The sequence below is a fragment of the Teleopsis dalmanni genome, unplaced genomic scaffold, assembly GCF_002237135.1.
Source record: "Teleopsis dalmanni isolate 2A unplaced genomic scaffold, ASM223713v2 unscaffolded_contig_0081, whole genome shotgun sequence".
In the NCBI taxonomy this organism is placed as follows: Eukaryota; Metazoa; Arthropoda; class Insecta; order Diptera; family Diopsidae; genus Teleopsis; species Teleopsis dalmanni.
This window is the reverse complement of record NW_024031463.1, coordinates 8,190-20,658: the sequence shown is the minus strand read 5'-3', so window position 1 is coordinate 20,658 and position 12,469 is coordinate 8,190. Positions and strand designations below refer to the sequence as shown.

Genomic DNA, 12,469 nt, shown 5'->3' with positions numbered 1-12,469 from the left:
TGCAATAAAAATGAGAAAACGAGTTTCTATTTTAAAGTTTGCAGAAAATGATGGAAAAATCACACTTTTAATCATCATTACAAGTAATTTATACTTCTAGATCAGTAGAAATAAATAGAAATATCAAGTGAATTATTTTATTAGTTTAGGTTTTAATTAGACGGTATTTTAATTAAAAATAAAAATAAAATCGCTTATTGTGTATAAATTCTATAATCCCGAAAATGGTACTTACCAAGCCATCGCTGCCATTTACTTCGATAGCTGTTTTAAGCCTCTGCGATAATTGTTCTAATAATCTATCGTATTTTATATTTAGTGCATCGAGTCTATGGCTATAATACTGTGTTGCTCCTGGGTCACTGTCTGGTGGACGTAAGTCTCGTCGTGGTGGTGAGAAAGATGGACGTGCCTCTATAAGCCAATCCACAAAGCGTAGACATTTGGCGTCGTAAATCTTGATAATTGTTCAATTCTTCGCCAGAAAATTTCATTTGGTGCCGCTCGTCATTTACAATTTTAGAGTGAAATTTATCGATAATTTTGTGTTCATGTTGTTGACTATCCAATTCTTCTTTAACAGATGATAAATCTGATCCATAGTCGGCTGCAAGTATTTGTTTCTAAACGAGAAAATATGTCAAATTCATATATAAAAAAAAGTTTTATTATACTGATTATAAGTAAGTGAGTAAACTTTTATGACAAAGAAACAGAATCGGTCAGACCAATGTTTTATTATTCTTCCCTTATTATTGCTATTTTATTTTTATATAAATATTTGGAATATTAGATATTATAAGAATATGTAATTGTATAAGAAAAATAATTTTAAATGCATTAGTGGAACTTAATTTTCCAATAAAAAAAAAAATAAAATAAAATCAATTAAATATTTCCTACTTCACTATATTTCATTTAAGAAGTTTTAAAACTCCATTGCACAAATTAAAAAATTTTTCATTTTTATTAAGGAGTGAAAAAATGCAATATAAAATAAAATAAAGTAACATTAAAAATAATGACAGTCTATCATGTGTTTTCATTGTTGCACAAAATGGGAGCACAAAACAGAAAAAAAAGCAACTGACAAGAAGACCAATGACAAAAAAGAACATTATTGTATGTACCAAAAGCAAAACACGAGAAAAAGAGACGTCACTTTCTTCCAGTGCTCGTTAGAATGGAATAGTCATTCGAATACAGAAACACCAAAAACATATGAAACGAATTGATAAAGGAAGCGCGCAAGCAGAACAGGCATAAGCAGCAACCGCATGGAAATATGAGCGACACACAACACACCTTTCTGTACCTTGTTTTTGTGTACAATTTGTTTTGTGCACAATCAACGTAAAATCTGCATAACAAAGAAAGACAGTAAAATATTTCCACATTCTTGAGTTTTGTCTTCAACTCCGTACTCTTTTTAATTTACTCTTTTGCGTACAAGCAGTGCGAGAATAGACAAGAAATTTGTGTGTTCTGCTATATATAATAAAATCACAAAATTTTAATTTTATTTTGGAATATAAAAACAATAATTATTGTTAAATAAACTCAAATTTATTTATGTTTTAACTATTTATTTTTAAATATTCACACACAATTTTCAATTTTCGCTGAAAATTTTTCCGTACACTACAGATCGCGACCGTATTGTTCAAACGCTGTAAACGTAATAAAACTGAAACACTGAGAAGTCGTGTATATAAATCAGTTTGTGTGGATTGTATTAGCAAACTTGTATGCAATACAATCCACAATGCTCTTCTCACCAATTGTTTAGTATAGTAACTGTATGATTTATATGCGTTCCTTCTCTTTTGAATAACAAACAAAATGTTATGCAGAAGTTTTACAGTTTATAAAACTGCACAATGAATGTGGATTGTGGAAATGCACTTTAATTGATATATTTTTCGGCTTATTAGTTTTTTTAAATATTTAAATTTTATATAACATGTATAAATATAAATTATTTAAATAATTTTTTTTAAATTTTTTTACAATTTTATGAATTAAATCATTTTTAATTGCAGTTTATTAATATACGTAAATAGTAAAACCCGCAAAGCAGGAAAATGAATTTTTACTTAATAAAATTCAATTAACTCAAAAATATATTATATATTAATTATATCAGCAAAACTAATGTAATAATTTAATAAAATTAAAAATTATAGCAATTTACATAGAAAATAACTTTCATATATAGAAAATAATTATTTTAAAGACATTTTTGACACTGATTTAAATGAATTTCTAGAGTATTCCGATGAATTTCGTCGAAATAAAAATTAAATGAACTCATAAAAGAATTTTTTAGCCGGTAAATTTGTGTAATTATTTACTATTATTAATTTATTAAGAAAAAAAAACCTTTTTTTCTGCAAACTTAATCCTTAAATTAATTCGCAAATAATTTTATTATAAAAAAAGAATTCAATGAACCACTAAAAAGGTTTGATTCATGCATCAAATATATATGTATGTACTTTAGATAAAGTTTTTAAAGTCATTCTAAAATCAATTTTTTTTTTTTTTTGCTAAGGAAGCTATGTAAATATTTAATAATATTTTATAGTATATCTAGATATCGTATAGGCTAATGTGCTTCTGATGTCGCAATTTTTGGCTGCACGTTCAAAAATTTTGTTTTACATGCGCAGTTCATTTACATGTACATGCGTACATTTTTAAATGCATTGGATTTCAATAATTTACTGCAGGCTTTTAGTTAACAAAGCATATAAGTTTTGATTTATTTTGTTTGAGGTAGCTCTGAAATTAACAAATAATAATTTAAGATTCAAAATAGTAATTCTTTGAGGAAATTGGCTACTTCTGCTAACAGAAAGGGAAGATAAAAAGAAAATTTGCAAACATCGCTTGCACAACAAATTAAACAAACTAACAAACACACCATATGTGTGTAGTGTGTAGTGCACGGCCTCAAAAACAAATAACTTGACTTCCAAGACGGTGGCCGCCTAAAATATTTATGTTCTACTCTGTGCAAACAAACAACAGCAAAAACGAAAATCGAAAAACTGTATAAAAAAGTTGTTAAATAGAGAAAGAAGAAATAACAGAAACTGAACCGTTTGCTTGCAGTGAGAGAGCAGAGCAAATGATTTTTGATCAAATTCACATACGAATAAGAGTAAAATGACAAGTGCAAAAAACTGCCGCGCAAAATTTATTTGCATAAAATATTTTTTGTTATATATTTGTTAAGGGGCAAACATATATTATAAGCTTATATATATTTAGTTTATTATAATTGTTTAAAAAAAATTTGTAATATAAATTACAATTTTTTTATAAATTAATTTATTAGCGAATATATTGTTTTTCGCTCTTTCTCTATTCCTTCTCTCGTAGTCAGACAACTCTCGCATACACACATCCATTTTCGTTTGGCGCTTCTTGAAATGAAGCAAAGTAAATTTCCAAAGCGAGAATTGAGATTAATATGTCCTCAAGTTTTCCTTTGATTGCAATGCATTCTTCTGTGAAGATTCGGCTAACTTGTTTGCTTTCCTCTAAAAAGTATAATAAAATATTTGAATACGTTTTAAATCTGTAAAATTAAATTTAAGCTAAAATTATTTATTTAGTACCACGAGTTCTACGGCTGGCAAATAATTTCTTCATCACAAACGATACAGAAATAGTTTTAATAAGACACTACTGAAGAGAATACTATTTTCGTACTAAACAAATTTATGTATTCAATCTAACATCAAGTAAAAAATTTACACTTAAATTTAATTGAAATTAAGTTCGTATGACAGTTATTTGATAAAATGTTTTTATAATTGGTGAATATACCGCCTACGAAAAAAATAAAAATAAACTAATTTAATTAAATTAATTTACCTTCAGCTCTAGCGCGTTTTTCAAATTCGTCAAATAAACGATTTACTTCATCCATTTCACGGCGTAAACGTCTTAATTGTGGATCATTTGGATCACCCTCACTTAAAAGTTTATCTGCGTCATCATTGAGTGCACGCCGTATCGCTGTACGCTGTTCTGGACCCACTGCAAGAAATTGGTCACAGAACGATCGAATAACCGTTTAAGTCGTTCAGCTGCATCAATTGCCTCTTGGTCAGGAGGAGGCATTAATAAGCAAGCACTAGGAATTGAACCCTCTTGTCCTATTGAATTACGAATTCTCCATTTAACTCGACTAGAGTTATCGAGCAAGATACAAGTTTCTCCCTTTTCAATTTGTAGTTGACCTTGCTGCTTATAAGCACATATTGCTTGTACAGAGCATTGATTATTTACCGGTTGTCGTCTTTTATATATTGGAACAATTGTTTGAGCCCGATGGGTCAAATTAGCAACAGTTTCACTAAAAGCATTCAATTCTTCACGTAAATCCTGCATACCACGTAATAAAGCTTCACCTTGATCAAGACCAAAATCCGATTGAGAATATTTGCTATTTAAAATGTCATCACGCTTCACGAGTCATTGCTCGGCATCTTTTATTTCAGCAAAAAATTGATGATATTCGGTAGCATGCTTTAAGTGGACTTCAAGACACAGTGTCAACTGAAGCAGCCAAGCCCATTGTTGTTGTAGTACGGCAACCCTCTCAGAGTCCCGGTACAGTTGCTGACAGAAGTCAAAATCAAACCAAGCGAAACAGACTTCGTAAAGTTACTGTGCAGAAACTTAGGTAATGTACGAACTCAACCTGGACTGCGACACGGTCAACAACCAGTCTTAGTACCCAGCGAGCTGTCAGAGAGCAAGTATGTATTCCTACGCATCGATCGCGTTCCGACACCGTTAGAACAACTTTACGAGGGCCCTTATTAGATTATTTATTATTATGAAATTTAAATCAATAAAACAAATCCATAAAGAAAATGTGTGAATTTTATGTTAAATTGAGTGTCAAATTTGATCAAGTGAATATTTTTTTATACAATATTAAATTTAACCGACACGAGCATCACTCAATATGGTAAATGCAACAAAAATTTTTTAAATCGTGAATAACAGTAAATAGCAATGCAAAAAATTTACAATATTTTTTGAATGTTACAACAAAACTTTATAGACAATGTACGGTAATTACGCGTACTCGTTCTCGTATTCGTACAACAGAAATTATTTTCAAATAATTCCTTATGCAAATCATGCAAAATTGTTATATTATTCTGTTTAATCAATTATTATTATTTAGACATATTGAATTAATTGCTGCAAGTTAATTGCTAAACTCATTAAATTTGATGAATGTTACCAATATATGAATGAGCTACAATTCAGTTTGAGCAATGAAGCGTAAAACGAAACATTGGACCACTAATTTTAAACAGCAAAAAACACAAGCGCAAAAAAAGATTTAATGAAATAAGTGTTATTTAACACTTACTTTGTGCTCAATGGTCGTTTGTAGATTCTTATCCAAATGCACCTTTATATATAATTTGGGTGCCATCCAATTTGGCACGAATACGTTTGCCTACGATCTCTGCTGAAAACACTAAATCTTCTAAAATAAAATACACAGCAGTTAAACTACGCGAACGGATTATTGCACCGTCTTGTTTTTACGAAAACTTTGTAGTTACTCGTTCACTATCTAAGTCTTTACGGTGCTGATATAACTCTTCCTCTTCAAGTGGTCCTTGCAAACCCTTATGAAATATATTTCTCATCCACCAGAAACTCCATCTCGAAAATATATTAGCGGTTGAGTAGGGATTCTTTGGGCGTTCAATTTTTCTTCTAGTCCGATTCATGTTAAATTTCTTTATTTACAGTTACGTTTGGTTATGATAAACCAAAAATGTAGTAATAAATTCGAAGTTCAAGAAATGAAGATAACCGACACGAGCACTACTCAATATGGTAAATGCAACAAAAATTTTTTAAATCGTGAATAACAGTAAATAGCAATGCAAAAAATTTACAATATTTTTTCAATGTTACAACAAAACTTTATAGACAATGTACGGTAATTACGCGTACTCGTTCTCGTATTCGTACAACAGAAATTATTTTCAAATAATTCCTTATCCTTATGCAAATGATGCAAAATTGTTATATTATTCTGTTTAATGAATTATTATTATTTAGACATATTGAATTAATTGCTGCAAGTTAATTGCTAGACTCATTAAATTTGATGAATGTTACCAATATATGAATGAGCTACAATTCAGTTTGAGCAATGAAGCGTAAAACGAAACATTGGACCACTAATTTTAAACAGCAAAAAACACAAGTGCAAAAAAGATTTAATGAAATAAGTGTTATTTAACACTTACTTTGTGCTCAATGGTCGTTTGTAGATTCTTATCCAAATGCACCTTTATAATTTGGGTGCCATCCAATTTGGCACAAATACGTTTGCCTACGATCTCTGCTGGAAACACTAAATCTTCTCATAATAAGAATTGTTTGTAAAATATTGAAAAATATAAGTAATGATTTTTCGTTGGAGTATTAGAATAAATATAAGTAAAATATACATCCAACCATAAAGTGGATAAAAAAAAAACAAGTTATTTCCTATATTTGATGAAATAAATTAAAAATAAAACTACTGCAATAAAAATGAGAAAACGAGTTTCTATTTTAAAGTTTGCAGAAAATGATGGAAAAATCACACTTTTAATCATCATTACAAGTAATTTATACTTCTAGATCAGTAGAAATAAATAGAAATATCAAGTGAATTATTTTATTAGTTTAGGTTTTAATTAGACGGTATTTTAATTAAAAATAAAAATAAAATCGCTTATTGTGTATAAATTCTATAATCCCGAAAATGGTACTTACCAAGCCATCGCTGCCATTTACTTCGATAGCTGTTTTAAGCCTCTGCGATAATTGTTCTAATAATCTATCGTATTTTATATTTAGTGCATCGAGTCTATGGCTATAATACTGTGTTGCTCCTGGGTCACTGTCTGGTGGACGTAAGTCTCGTCGTGGTGGTGAGAAAGATGGACGTGCCTCTATAAGCCAATCCACAAAGCGTAGACATTTGGCGTCGTAAATCTTGATAATTGTTCAATTCTTCGCCAGAAAATTTCATTTGGTGCCGCTCGTCATTTACAATTTTAGAGTGAAATTTATCGATAATTTTGTGTTCATGTTGTTGACTATCCAATTCTTCTTTAACAGATGATAAATCTGATCCATAGTCGGCTGCAAGTATTTGTTTCTAAACGAGAAAATATGTCAAATTCATATATAAAAAAAAGTTTTATTATACTGATTATAAGTAAGTGAGTAAACTTTTATGACAAAGAAACAGAATCGGTCAGACCAATGTTTTATTATTCTTCCCTTATTATTGCTATTTTATTTTTATATAAATATTTGGAATATTAGATATTATAAGAATATGTAATTGTATAAGAAAAATAATTTTAAATGCATTAGTGGAACTTAATTTTCCAATAAAAAAAAAAATAAAATAAAATCAATTAAATATTTCCTACTTCACTATATTTCATTTAAGAAGTTTTAAAACTCCATTGCACAAATTAAAAAATTTTTCATTTTTATTAAGGAGTGAAAAAATGCAATATAAAATAAAATAAAGTAACATTAAAAATAATGACAGTCTATCATGTGTTTTCATTGTTGCACAAAATGGGAGCACAAAACAGAAAAAAAAGCAACTGACAAGAAGACCAATGACAAAAAAGAACATTATTGTATGTACCAAAAGCAAAACACGAGAAAAAGAGACGTCACTTTCTTCCAGTGCTCGTTAGAATGGAATAGTCATTCGAATACAGAAACACCAAAAACATATGAAACGAATTGATAAAGGAAGCGCGCAAGCAGAACAGGCATAAGCAGCAACCGCATGGAAATATGAGCGACACACAACACACCTTTCTATACCTTGTTTTTGTGTACAATTTGTTTTGTGCACAATCAACGTAAAATCTGCATAACAAAGAAAGACAGTAAAATATTTCCACATTCTTGAGTTTTGTCTTCAACTCCGTACTCTTTTTAATTTACTCTTTTGCGTACAAGCAGTGCGAGAATAGACAAGAAATTTGTGTGTTCTGCTATATATAATAAAATCACAAAATTTTAATTTTATTTTGGAATATAAAAACAATAATTATTGTTAAATAAACTCAAAAATTTATTTATGTTTTAACTATTTAAATATTTATCACACACAATTTTCAATTTTCGCTGAAAATTTTTCCGCACACTACAGATTGCGACCATATTGTTCAAACGCTGTAAACGTAATAAAACTGAAACACTGTGAAGTCGTGTATATAAATCAGTTTGTGTGATGCAATACAATCCACAATGTCGTATGCTCTTCTCACCAATTGTTTAGTATAGTAACTGTATGATTTGTATGTGTTCCTTCTCTTTCGAATAACAAATAAAATGTTATGCAGAAGTTTTACAGTTTATAAAACTGCACAATGAATGTGGATTGTGGAAATGCACTTTAATTGATATATTTTTCGGCTTATTAGTTTTTTTAAATATTTAAATTTTATATAACATGTATAAATATAAATTATTTAAATAATTTTTTTTAAATTTTTTACAATTTTATGAATTAAATCATTTTTAATTGCAGTTTATTAATATACGTAAATAGTAAAACCCGCAAAGCAGGAAAATTAATTTTTACTTAATAAAATTCAATTAACTCAAAAATATATTATATATTAATTATATATCAGCAAAACTAATTTAATAATTTAATAAAATTAAAAATTATGGCACATTTACATAGAAAATAACTTTCATATATAGAAAATAATTATTTTAAAGACATTTTTGACACTGATTTAAATGAATTTCTAGAGTATTCCGATGAATTTCGTCGAAATAAAAATTAAATGAACTCATAAAAGAATTTTTTAGCCGGTAAATTTGTGTAATTATTTACTATTATTAATTTATTAAGAAAAAAAAACCTTTTTTTCTGCAAACTTAATCCTTAAATTAATTCGCAAATAATTTTATTATAAAAAAAGAATTCAATGAACCACTAAAAAGGTTTGATTCATGCATCAAATATATATGTATGTACTTTAGATAAAGTTTTTAAAGTCATTCTAAAATCAATTTTTTTTTTTTTTTGCTAATGAAGCTATGTAAATATATAATAATATTTTATAGTATATCTAGATATCATATAGGCTAATGTGCTTCTGATGTCGCAATTTTTGGCGGCACGTTCAAAAATTTTGCTTTACATGCAGTTCATTTACATGTACATGCGTACATTTTTAAATGCATTATGCATAAATGTTTTATTGAAATTCTGCAATTAATTACAGAAAAAAAGAACTCATCGAAATTTCATTTTGGCATGATTTGGAAAATCATAATAACACCCACCAGGAGGTGTCTGAATCCCATCCCACCTACCTTATACGCCTTTTTGAACATTTGAAAACTGCTTCAATTGTTAACTTTGACGTCTCATTTGCAAAAAAAAAAAAAATTGAAATAAAAATTTAATAAAAATGTCGAATGCACATAACTTGGATGAATGCTTCATTATTTCGTTTACTTCAATACTTGCGGCTTGCAACAATGCAATGCAGTACTGCAATAAATTGCATATTGAAGGAGGTGTAAACACATTTATCCTTTGGATTAATTAATTTCTTAATTAAAATCAAAGAAATGTAAATTGCTTGTCATTTGAAAGTCGCTTAACTGGCACTGACTTCATTTGCAATATTAAACAGTTGTGTTCTTCTGAGTTTAAATGGATTTATTAATAAGACCATCATTTTCGATTCCAGTATTGCTTTACTTAAATGGTTTAAAGAGTTGCTCATTCAATATTTTATATCACTTTAAAGTATCAAAATGTCTTCTATACTGGAATTTCGGAAATGAATAAAGCAATAAAATGGATATTTAGAAACGCAAATATTGATATTTTTGTATTTAGTCACGGTGCACTTAAATCCCTAAAATTGAAGTAAACGTAATGGAAATTTGTGCTGAGTTGTTAACAGTCTTTTAATTAGACAATTTAAGAACCTCACATTCACTTTATCTGAACACCAGGGTAGAGTAACACTTCAGATAACAATACTAATGATATGCTGTTCCTCTCCTTCTTTTTTCTATAATGATCACCTTATGCATATGGCAATATATTATTCTCGTAATTTAAAATTATAATAGAATAAGCATAAGCTTCCTAACTAAGGCTAATGGCGTTTTTGATTGGTAAATCTGGATTCAAACTAGATTTACTCTCGATTTGTTAAATGTTATTTATACTTTTAATAAATACATATGTCGAATCAAATCAATATAGTCATGCTACTCTAGTAAAATATCTAGAGTTTTATAAATTTTGCTTGAAAATCGAAAATGAAAGTTGCACTTAAAGTGAACCTTGATTGAAAAAGTTACCACAGATTTATTAATCGAAAACGGCATAAGTAAGGTTTAAGTAATCTCTTCATAAAATTCATATATACCAATATAGCTTATATGCATTAAATTTCAAAAATAAATTAACCACAACTGTTCCACAGTACTTGTTGTGAACTACATATTGTACTAAGAGTAAAAAAACAAAAATCCTTAGAGAAGATCATTTGTCCACAACACATATCATTTCCTGCGAAGCACTTCTGTGTTATTTAGCCTCAATGACCGCTTTTTGTCTCAACATTCTGCGCTTGTCAATCGAATACAAGGAATCGAATACAGAATTTTTGGCATTCTTATGTCAAAATATTTGTACAACATTTGTCATTTGAAGGACCAATGAACAATGTTCTCAGGATATAATATCACATTGTCAGACGTGTTGAGAAAGACTACCTGCTCAACTGCTCGTGTGCATTGCGCAATTTTCAATTATTTTTCCTTTTTGGATTTTAAGATATTTTCTCAAAATATAAATATATTCATATAGCATATGAATATAATTATGTGTATTATTCATATAAAATCTTTAATTTACATATTGTTTACTGCAAAAATGTTGCACTGATGATGCATCGTATAAAAAAGTTCGTTTCCAAATCCTAGGTCTATTTTACTTATTAAAAGAAAATATTATTTTATATAAATAATCAAAAATATATATCTTAGAAGATAACGAAGTCATATTTCATTTCGCTTTTATTATTTTGATAAATTTAATATAACACTCTCACAGGTCAATGAAGTGTATAAAACTATGAAAACTTAGATATATGTATGTGAAATATTGAATTTTTTAATAAATAAACACGCAAAAGTTTAACGATGATGAAATCAATGAAATAAGCAATAACACAATTATGACTCGTATGGTATAAGTATAACAACACTATCACTTAAATTAATATGTCATAGTATATAAAAAACTTTATTCTCATAATAATAATTGTTTGTAAAATATTGAAATATAAGTAATGATTTTTCGTTTGAGTATTAGAATAAATATAAGTAAAATATACATCCAACCATAAAGTGGATAAAAAAAAAACAAGTTATTTCCTATATTTGATTAAATGAATTAAAAATAAAACTACTGCAATAAAAATGAGAAAACGAGTTTCTATTTTAAAGTTTGCAGAAAATGATGGAAAAATCACACTTTTAATCATCATTACAAGTAATTTATACTTCTAGATCAGTAGAAATAAATAGAAATATCAAGTGAATTATTTTATTAGTTTAGGTTTTAATTAGACGGTATTTTAATTAAAAATAAAAATAAAATCGCTTATTGTGTATAAATTCTATAATCCCGAAAATGGTACTTACCAAGCCATCGCTGCCATTTACTTCGATAGCTGTTTTAAGCCTCTGCGATAATTGTTCTAATAATCTATCGTATTTTATATTTAGTGCATCGAGTCTATGGCTATAATACTGTGTTGCTCCTGGGTCACTGTCTGGTGGACGTAAGTCTCGTCGTGGTGGTGAGAAAGATGGACGTGCCTCTATAAGCCAATCCACAAAGCGTAGACATTTGGCGTCGTAAATCTTGATAATTGTTCAATTCTTCGCCAGAAAATTTCATTTGGTGCCGCTCGTCATTTACAATTTTAGAGTGAAATTTATCGATAATTTTGTGTTCATGTTGTTGACTATCCAATTCTTCTTTAACAGATGATAAATCTGATCCATAGTCGGCTGCAAGTATTTGTTTCTAAACGAGAAAATATGTCAAATTCATATATAAAAAAAAGTTTTATTATACTGATTATAAGTAAGTAAGTGAGTAAACTTTTATGACAAAGAAACAGAATCGGTCAGACCAATGTTTTATTATTCTTTCCTTATTATTGCTATTTTATTTTTATATAAATATTTGGAATATTAGATATTATAAGAATATATAATTGTATAAGAAAAATAATTTTAAATGCATTAGTGGAACTTAATTTTCCAATAAAAAAAAAAAAAAAATAAAATAAAAAAAAAAAAAATAAAAAAAAAAAAAAAAAAAAAAATAAAAAAAAAA

The 12,469-nt window shown here is 28.1% G+C and overlaps 1 long non-coding RNA gene across 1 annotated transcript; it reads right to left on the bottom strand.

The window, feature by feature from the left end:
- Positions 1-235: 235 nt before the first annotated feature.
- On the bottom strand, positions 236-12,163 carry LOC119663019. Its single transcript, XR_005250947.1, has 3 exons — positions 11,767-12,163; positions 6,817-7,204; positions 236-623 (listed from the first exon to the last, which is right to left on the bottom strand). It is a non-coding gene; the product is annotated as an uncharacterized LOC119663019 (long non-coding RNA).
- Between the last annotated feature and the right edge of the window lie 306 nt (positions 12,164-12,469).